Raw genomic sequence first — 8,115 nt, 5'->3', positions numbered from 1 at the left:
TACAAGGATGCAATGCACAATAATCACATCAGGGTAAATAAGCTATCTAAAGTGTAAAGCATTTTTCCTTTGTGTTGCAAACAATACAGTTATACTCATCTAGTTATTTTGAAATGCACAATTAAACTATTTTTATTATAGTCACTCTGTTGTGCTAGCAAATACTAGGTCTAATACATTCTTTCAAATTTTTTTGTACCAATTAAGTATCCCCACTTCCCCACACCACTGAATTACCCTTTCCAACCTCTGGTAAACATCCTTCTACTCTCTATCTCCATGAGTTCAATTGTTTCAATTTTTAGTTCCCATAAATAAGCCTGAACATGTGAAGTTTGTGTTCCTGTGCTTGGCTTATTTCATTTAGTTTAATAGCCTCCAATTCCATTCATGTTGTTGCAAATGACAGAATTTCAATCTTTTTTAAGGCTAAATAATACTCAATTGTGTATATGTACCTTTTCTTTATCCATTCATTTGTTGATGAACACTTCAATTGCTTCCAAGTATCCGCTATTGTTGATAGTGGTGCAATAAATATGAGAGTGCAGATATCTCTTAGATATAATGCTTTCCTTTCTTTTGCATATATACCCAGCAGTAGCATTGCTGGATCATATGGCAACTCTATTTTTATTTTTTGAGGAACCTCCAAACTGTTCTCCATAGTGGTTGTACTAACTTACACCCCCACCCGAAATATATAAATGTTCCCTTTTCTCCACATCTTTGCCAACATTTGTTATTGTCTGTGTTTTGGATAAAAGCCATTTTAACTGGAGTGACATGATATTTCATTGTATTTTTGATTTGTATTTCTCTGATGATCAGTGATGTTGAGCACCTTTTCATATACCTGTTTGCCACTTGTATGTATTCTTTTGAGAAACATCTATTTAATTTTTTTGCTTTTTTTATTGGATTATAAGATTTTTCCCTACAGAGTTGTTTGAGCTCCTTATGCATTCTGGTTCACAAACCCTTGTCAGAAAAGTAGTTTGCAAAGATTTTCTCCCACTCTGTGGGTCATTTCTTCACTTTGTTGATTGTATCCTTTGCTGTGCAGAAGCTTTCTAACTTCATGTGATCCCATTTGTCCATTTTTGCTTTGGTTACCTGTGCTTGGGGAGTACTGCCTAAGAAATTTTTGCCCAGGTCAATGTCCTGGAGATTTTCCCCAATGTTTTCTTGTGGTAGTTTCATACTTTAAGATGTTTGACTCAAGTCTTTAATCCATTTTGATTTGACTTTTGTATATGGTGAGAGAAAGGGGTCTGGTTTCATTCTTTTGCATATGGGTATCCAGTTTTCCCAGCACCATTTATTGAAGAGATGGTCCATTCCCTGATGTTTGTTATTGGCACCTTTGTCAAAAATGACTTCACTGTAGATATGGATTTATTTCTGGGTTTTCTCTTCTGTTCCACTGGTCTATGTGTCTTTTCATGCCAGTATCGTGCTGTTTTGGTTAGTATAGATTTCACATAATTTGAAGTCAGGTAATGTGGTTCCTTCAGTTTTGTTGTTTTTCTTTAGGATAGCTTTGGCTATTTGAGGTATTTTGTGGTACCATATAAATTTAAGGATTGTGTTTTCTATTTCTCTAAAGAGTGCTACTAGTATTTTAATCGAGATTGCATTGAACCTGTAGATTGCTTTTTGTAGTATAGATATATTAAGAATATTGAGTTTTCCAATCCATGAGCATGGAATGTCCTTCCAGCTTATGTTGTCTTCTTCAATTTATTGCATCAATGTTTTATAGTTTTTGTTGTCAAGATATTTTATTTCTTTGGTTAAATTAATTTCTAGGCATTTTCTTTAACTTTTGCTATTGTAAGTGGAATTACTTTCTTGATTCTTATTTCAGGTGGTTTGATCTTGGCATTAAGAAATGCTACTGATTTTTGCATGTTGACTGTTTTATCCTGCAACTTTACTGAATTTGTTTATCAGTTCTTGTGGAATCTTTGGAATTTTCCAAATATAAAAAAAAGATTTTGTGGAATCTTTGGAATTTTCCAAATATAAAATCATATCATGTGCACACAAGAAATTCTGCCTTTCCAATTTCTATGCCCTTTATTTCCTTCTCTTGCCTGATTGTTTTAGTTAGGTCTTCCCATACTATGTGAAATAACAGTGGTGACAATGAGCATCCTTATTGTGATCCAGATCTTAGGCAAAGGCTTTAAATTTTTGCCATTCAGTATAATACTAGCTGTGGGTCTGTCATATATAGCTTTTATTAGTTTGAGGTGTATTCTATCTATACCCAGTTTTTAATTAATGTTTAACATAAGGTAATGTTGAATTTTTATTAAATGCATTTTCAGCATCATTTCCTTCCTTCAAAGAATGAAGGAATAATTTTGCCATTCATTCTGTTGATATGATGCATCACATTGATTAATTTGCACATGCTGAACCATCCTCAAATCTCTCAGATAAATCCCAGTTGGTTATGATGAAAGATTTTTTAATGTATTGTTGAATTCTTCCTGCTAGTATTTTCTAGATAATTTTTGCATCAATACTTATCAGTGATACTGGCCTGTAGTTTTCTTTGTTTGGTGTCTCTGTCTGGTTTTGGTCAATACTGGCCTCATGGAATAAATTTGGAAGTATTCCCTCATCTTCTAGTTTTTGAAATAGTTTGAGTAGGAGTGGTATTAGTTCTTTAAATGTCTGATAAAATTTAGCAGTGAATGTATCAGGTCCCAGGCCTTTCTTTGCTGGGACAGTTTAAACTACAACTTCAGTCTCATTACTTGTTTTTGGTCTGTTCAGGTTTGAAATTTCCTTGGGATTCATTGTTGGTAGGCTCTATGTTTCTAGCAATTTATCCTTTTCATTTAGGTTTTCTAATGTATTGGCATGTAGTTGCCCATAGTAGCCACTAATGATCCTTTGAATTTCTGTGGTATCATTTATAACATCTCCTTTTTCATCTCTGATTTTATTTATTTGGATCTCTTTTTTGTTTTTCTTAGTCTGACTAAAGGTTTGTCAGTTTTGTTTAAGTTTTCAAAAAACCAATTTTTGTGTAGTTAATCCTTTGTATTATTTTCTTTTTCTCAAATTCATTTATTTCTGTTGTTATCTGTAGTATCTCTTCTGTTCTACTAATTTTGGGTTTGGTTTGCTCCTGTTTTTCTAGTTCTTTAAGATGCATCATTAGATTGCTTATTTAAAGTTTATCTTGTCTTTTGATGTAAGCAGTTATAGCGATAAACTTCCCACTTCATACTGGTTTTGCTGTATCCGATAGCTTTTGGTATGTTGTGTCTTCACTTGTTTCAATAAATGTTTTAATTTTCTTCTTACTTTCTTTGTTGATTCACTGGTCATTGAGGAGGATACGTTTAATTTTCATGTGTTTGTATAATTTCCCAAATTCTTATTAATTTCTGGTTCTATTCCATTGTGTTCAGAGAAGATGCTTGATATTATTTCAATTTTTTGAGAGTTTTAAGACTTTTTTGTGACCTAAACTATGATGTTTCTTTGAGAATGGTACTTGTGCCAAGGAAAAATGTTTATTCTACAGCCATTGGATGAAATGTTCTGTAATTATTTATTAGGTTTATGTGGTCTATAGTGCAAATTAAGTTTGATGATTCTTTGTTGATTTTCTGTCTGAACCATCTGTCTAATACTGAAAAAGGGGTACTGGAGTCTCCAGCTATAATTGTATTGGAGTCTATCTCTCTTTTTAGCTCTAATGATAATTGCTTTATATATGTGAGTGCTCCAGTGTTGGATGCATATATATTTACAGTTGTTATATCCTCTTGCTCAGTTGACCCCTTTGTCATTCTATATTGACCTTCTTGTCTCTTCTTATTGTTCTGGTCTTGAAATCTATTTTGTCTGATAAAAGTATAGCTACTGGCAGTTTATTTACGTTTCCATTGGCATGCAATATATTTTTCCATCCCTTCATTTTTAGTTTATATGTTTCTTTACAGAGGAAATGTGTTTCTTGTAGGTAAAAAATCATTGGATCCTGATTTTTTATCGTTTGAGCCTCTCTCTGTGTTTTGATTAGAGAGTTTACTTCATTTACATTAAATGTTATTATCGATAAGTAAATAGTTACCCTTGCCATTTTGTCATTTGTTCTCTGTTTTGTCATCTTCTCTTCCTTCTTTCCTTTCTTCCTGTCTTCCTTATAGAGAAGGTAGTTTTCTCTGGTGATATGATTTAATTTCATGCTTTTTAGTTTTTGTGTATTATTTTGATTTGAAGTTACCATGAGGCCTGTAAATACTATATTATAGGAGGGTTCCAAGATGGCTGAATAGGAACAGCTCCAGTCTACAGCTCCCAGCATGAGCAGTACAGAAGATGGGCGATTTCTGCATTTCCAACTGAGATACTGGGTTCATCTCACTGGGGCTTGTTGGACAGTGGGTGCAGCCCACAGAGTGTCAGCTGAAGTAGGGCAGGGTATTGCCTCACCCGGGAAGTGAAGGGGGTTGGGGAATTCCCTTTCCTAGCCAAGGGAAGCTGTAACAGATTATACCTGGAAAATCAGGACACTCCTACCCTAATACTATGCTTTTCCAACAGTCATAGCAAACGGCACACCAGGACGTTATATCCCATGCCTGGCTTGGAGGGTCCCATGACCACGGAGCCTTGCTCACTGCTAGTTCAGCAGTCCAAGATTGAACTGCAAGGTGGCAGTGAGGCTGGGGGAGGGGCATCTGCCATTGCTGAGGCTTGAGTAGCTAAACAAAGCAGCTGGGAAGCTCAAAAAGGGTGGAGCCCACCACAGCTCAAATAGGCCGGCCTGCCTCTGTAGACTCCATCTCTGGGGGCAGGGCATAGCTGAATAAAAGGCAGCAGAAGCTCCTGCAGACTTAAATGTCCCTGTGTGACAGCTTTGAAGAGAATAGTGGCTCTCCCAGCATGGAGTCTGAGATCTGAGAATGAACAGACTGCCTACTCAAGTGGGTCCCTGACCCCCAAGTAGCTTAACTAGAAGACACCTCCCAGTAGGGGCCGACTGACACCTGATACAGCCAGGTGCCCCTCTGAGATGAAGTTTCCAGAGGAAGGATCAGGCAGCAACATTTGCTGTTCTGCAATATTTGCTGTTCTGCAGCCTCTGCTGGTGATACCCATGCAAACAACGTCTGGAGTGGACCTCCAGCAAACTCCAACAGACCTGCAGTTGAGGATCCTGATTGTTAGAAGGAAAACTAACAAACAAAAAGGACATCCACACCAAAATCCCATGTCTAGCTCACCAGCACCAAAGACCAAAGGTAGATAAAACCACAAAGAGGGGAGAAAACAGAACAGAAAAGCCAAAAATTCCAAAAATCAGAACACCTCTTCTCCTCCAAAGGAACACAGCTCCTCGACAGCAACAGAAAAAAGCTGGATGGAGAAGGACTTTGACAAGTTGACAGAAGTAGGCCTCAGAAGATCAGTAATAAAAAACATCTCTGAGCTAAAGAAGGATGTTCGAACCCATCGCAGAGAAGCTAAAAACCTTGAAAAAAGATTAGACAAATGGCTAACTAGAATAAACAACTTAGAGAAGACCTTAAATGACCTGATGGAGCTGAAAACCATGGCACAAGAACTGTGTGACGCATGCACAAGCTTCATTAGCCAATTTTATCAAGTGGAAGAAAGGATATTAGTGATTGATGATTAAATGAATGAAATGACAGTAGAAGAGAAGTTTAGAGAAAAAAGAGTAAAAAGAAACAAACAAAGCCTCCAAGAAATATGGGACTATTTGAAAAGACCAAATCTATGTCTGATTGGAGGACCTGAAAGTGATGGGGAGAATGAAACCAAGTTGGAAAAGACTCTTTGGGATATTATCCAGGAGAACTTCCTCAACCTAGCAAGGCAGGCCAACATTCACATTCAGGAAATACAGAGAATGCCACAAATATACTACTTGAAAAGAGCAACTCCAAGACACATAATTGTCAGATTCTCCAAAGTTAAAATGAAGGAAAAAATGTTAAGGGCAGCCAAGAGAAAGGTCGGGTTACCCACAAAGGGAAGCCCATCAGACTGAGAGTGGATCTTTCAGCAGAAACTCTAAAAGCCAGAAGACAGTGGGGGCCAACATTCAACATTCTTAAAGAAAAGAATTTTGAACCCAGAATTTCATATCCAGCCAAGCTAAGCTTCATGAGTGAAGGAGAAATAAAATCCTTTACAGACAAGCAAATGCTGAGAGATTTTGTCACCACCAGGCCTGCCCTACAAGAGCTCCTGAAGGAAGCACTAAACATGGAAAGGAACGACCAGTACCAGCCACTGCAAAGACATGCCAAATTGTAAAGACCATCGATGCTAGGAAGAAACTGCATCAACTAACAAGCAAAATAACCAGCTAACATCATAATGACAAAGTTACCCTTATAATGACAATATAACAATGTTACCCTAAAATGTAAATGGGCTAAATACTCCAATTGACAGACACAGACTGGCCAATTGGATAAAGAATCAAGATCCATCAGCGTGCTGTATTCAGGAGACCCATCTCACGTGCAGAGACACACATAGGCTCAAAATAAAGGGATAGAGGAAGATCTGCCAAGCAAATGAAAAGCAAAAAAAAAACAGGGGTTGCAATCCTAGTCTATGATAAGACAGACTTTAAACCATCAAAGATCAAAAGAGACAAAGAAGGCCATTACATAATGGTAAAGGGATCAATTCAACAAGAAGAGCTAACTATCCTAAATATATATGCACCCAATACAGGAGCACCCAGATTCATAAAGCAAGTCCTTAGAGACCTAAAAAGAGACATAGACTCCCACACCATAATAATGGAAGACTTTTACACTCCACTGTCAACATTAGACAGATCAACGAGACAGAAAGTTAACAAGGATATCCAGGACTTGAACTCAGCTCTGCACCAAGCAGACCTAATAGAACCTACAAAACTCTCCACCCCAAATCAACAGAATATACATTCTTCTCAGCACCACATTGCACTTATTCCAAAATTGACCACATAATTGGAAGTAAAGCACTCCTCAGCAAATGTATAAGGACAAAAACCGTAACAAACTATCTCTCAGACCACAGTGCAATCAAATTAGAACTCAGGATTAACAAACTCATTTAAAACTGCACAACTACATAGAAATTGAACAACCTCCTCCTGAATGACTACTGGGTACATAAAGAAATGAAGGCAGAAATAAAGATGTTCTTTGAAACCAATGAGAAGAAAGACACAACATACCAGAATCTTGGGGACACATTTAAAGCAGTGTATAGAGGGAAATTTATAGCACTAAATGCCCACAAGAGAAAGCAGGAAATATCTAAAATTGACACCTTAACATCACAATTAAAAGCACTAGAGAAGCAAGAGCAAACACATTCAAAAGCTAGCAGAAAGCAAGAAATAACTAAGATCAAGGCAGAACTGAAAGAGATAGAGACACAAAAAAACCTTCAAAAAAATCAACAAGTCCAGGAGCTGGTTTTCTGAAAAGATCAACAAAATTGATAGACTGCTAACAAGACTAATAAAGAAGAAAAGAGAGAAGAATCAAATAGATGCAACAAAAAATGATAAAGGGAATATCATAATTGATCCCACAGAAATACAAACTACCATCAGAGAATACTGTAAACACCTCTATGCAAATAAACTAGAAAATCTAAAAGAAATGGATGAATTCCTGGACACATACACCCTCCCAAGACTAAACCAGGAAGAAGTTGAATTCCTCGATAGACCAATAACAGGTTCTGAAATTGACGCAATAATTAATATCCTACTAACCAAAAAAAGTCCAGGATCACATGGATTCACAGCTGAATTCTACCAGAGGTACAAAGAGGAGTTGGTACCATTCCTTCTGAAACTATTCCAATCAACAGAAAAAGAGGGAATCCTCCCTAACTCATTTTATGAGTCCAGCATCATCCTGATACCAAAGCCTGGCAGAGACACAACAACAACATAAAAAGAGAATTTTAGACAAATATCCCTGATGAACATCAGTGCAAAAATCCTCAATAAAATACTGGCAAACCGAATGCAGCAGTACATCAAAAAGCTTATCCACCATGATCAAGTTGGCTTCATCCCTGGGATGCAAGGCTGGT

The sequence above is a fragment of the Macaca nemestrina genome, chromosome X (assembly GCF_043159975.1).
Source record: "Macaca nemestrina isolate mMacNem1 chromosome X, mMacNem.hap1, whole genome shotgun sequence".
Taxonomy (NCBI): Eukaryota; Metazoa; Chordata; class Mammalia; order Primates; family Cercopithecidae; genus Macaca; species Macaca nemestrina.
This window is presented reverse-complemented; position numbering follows the sequence as displayed.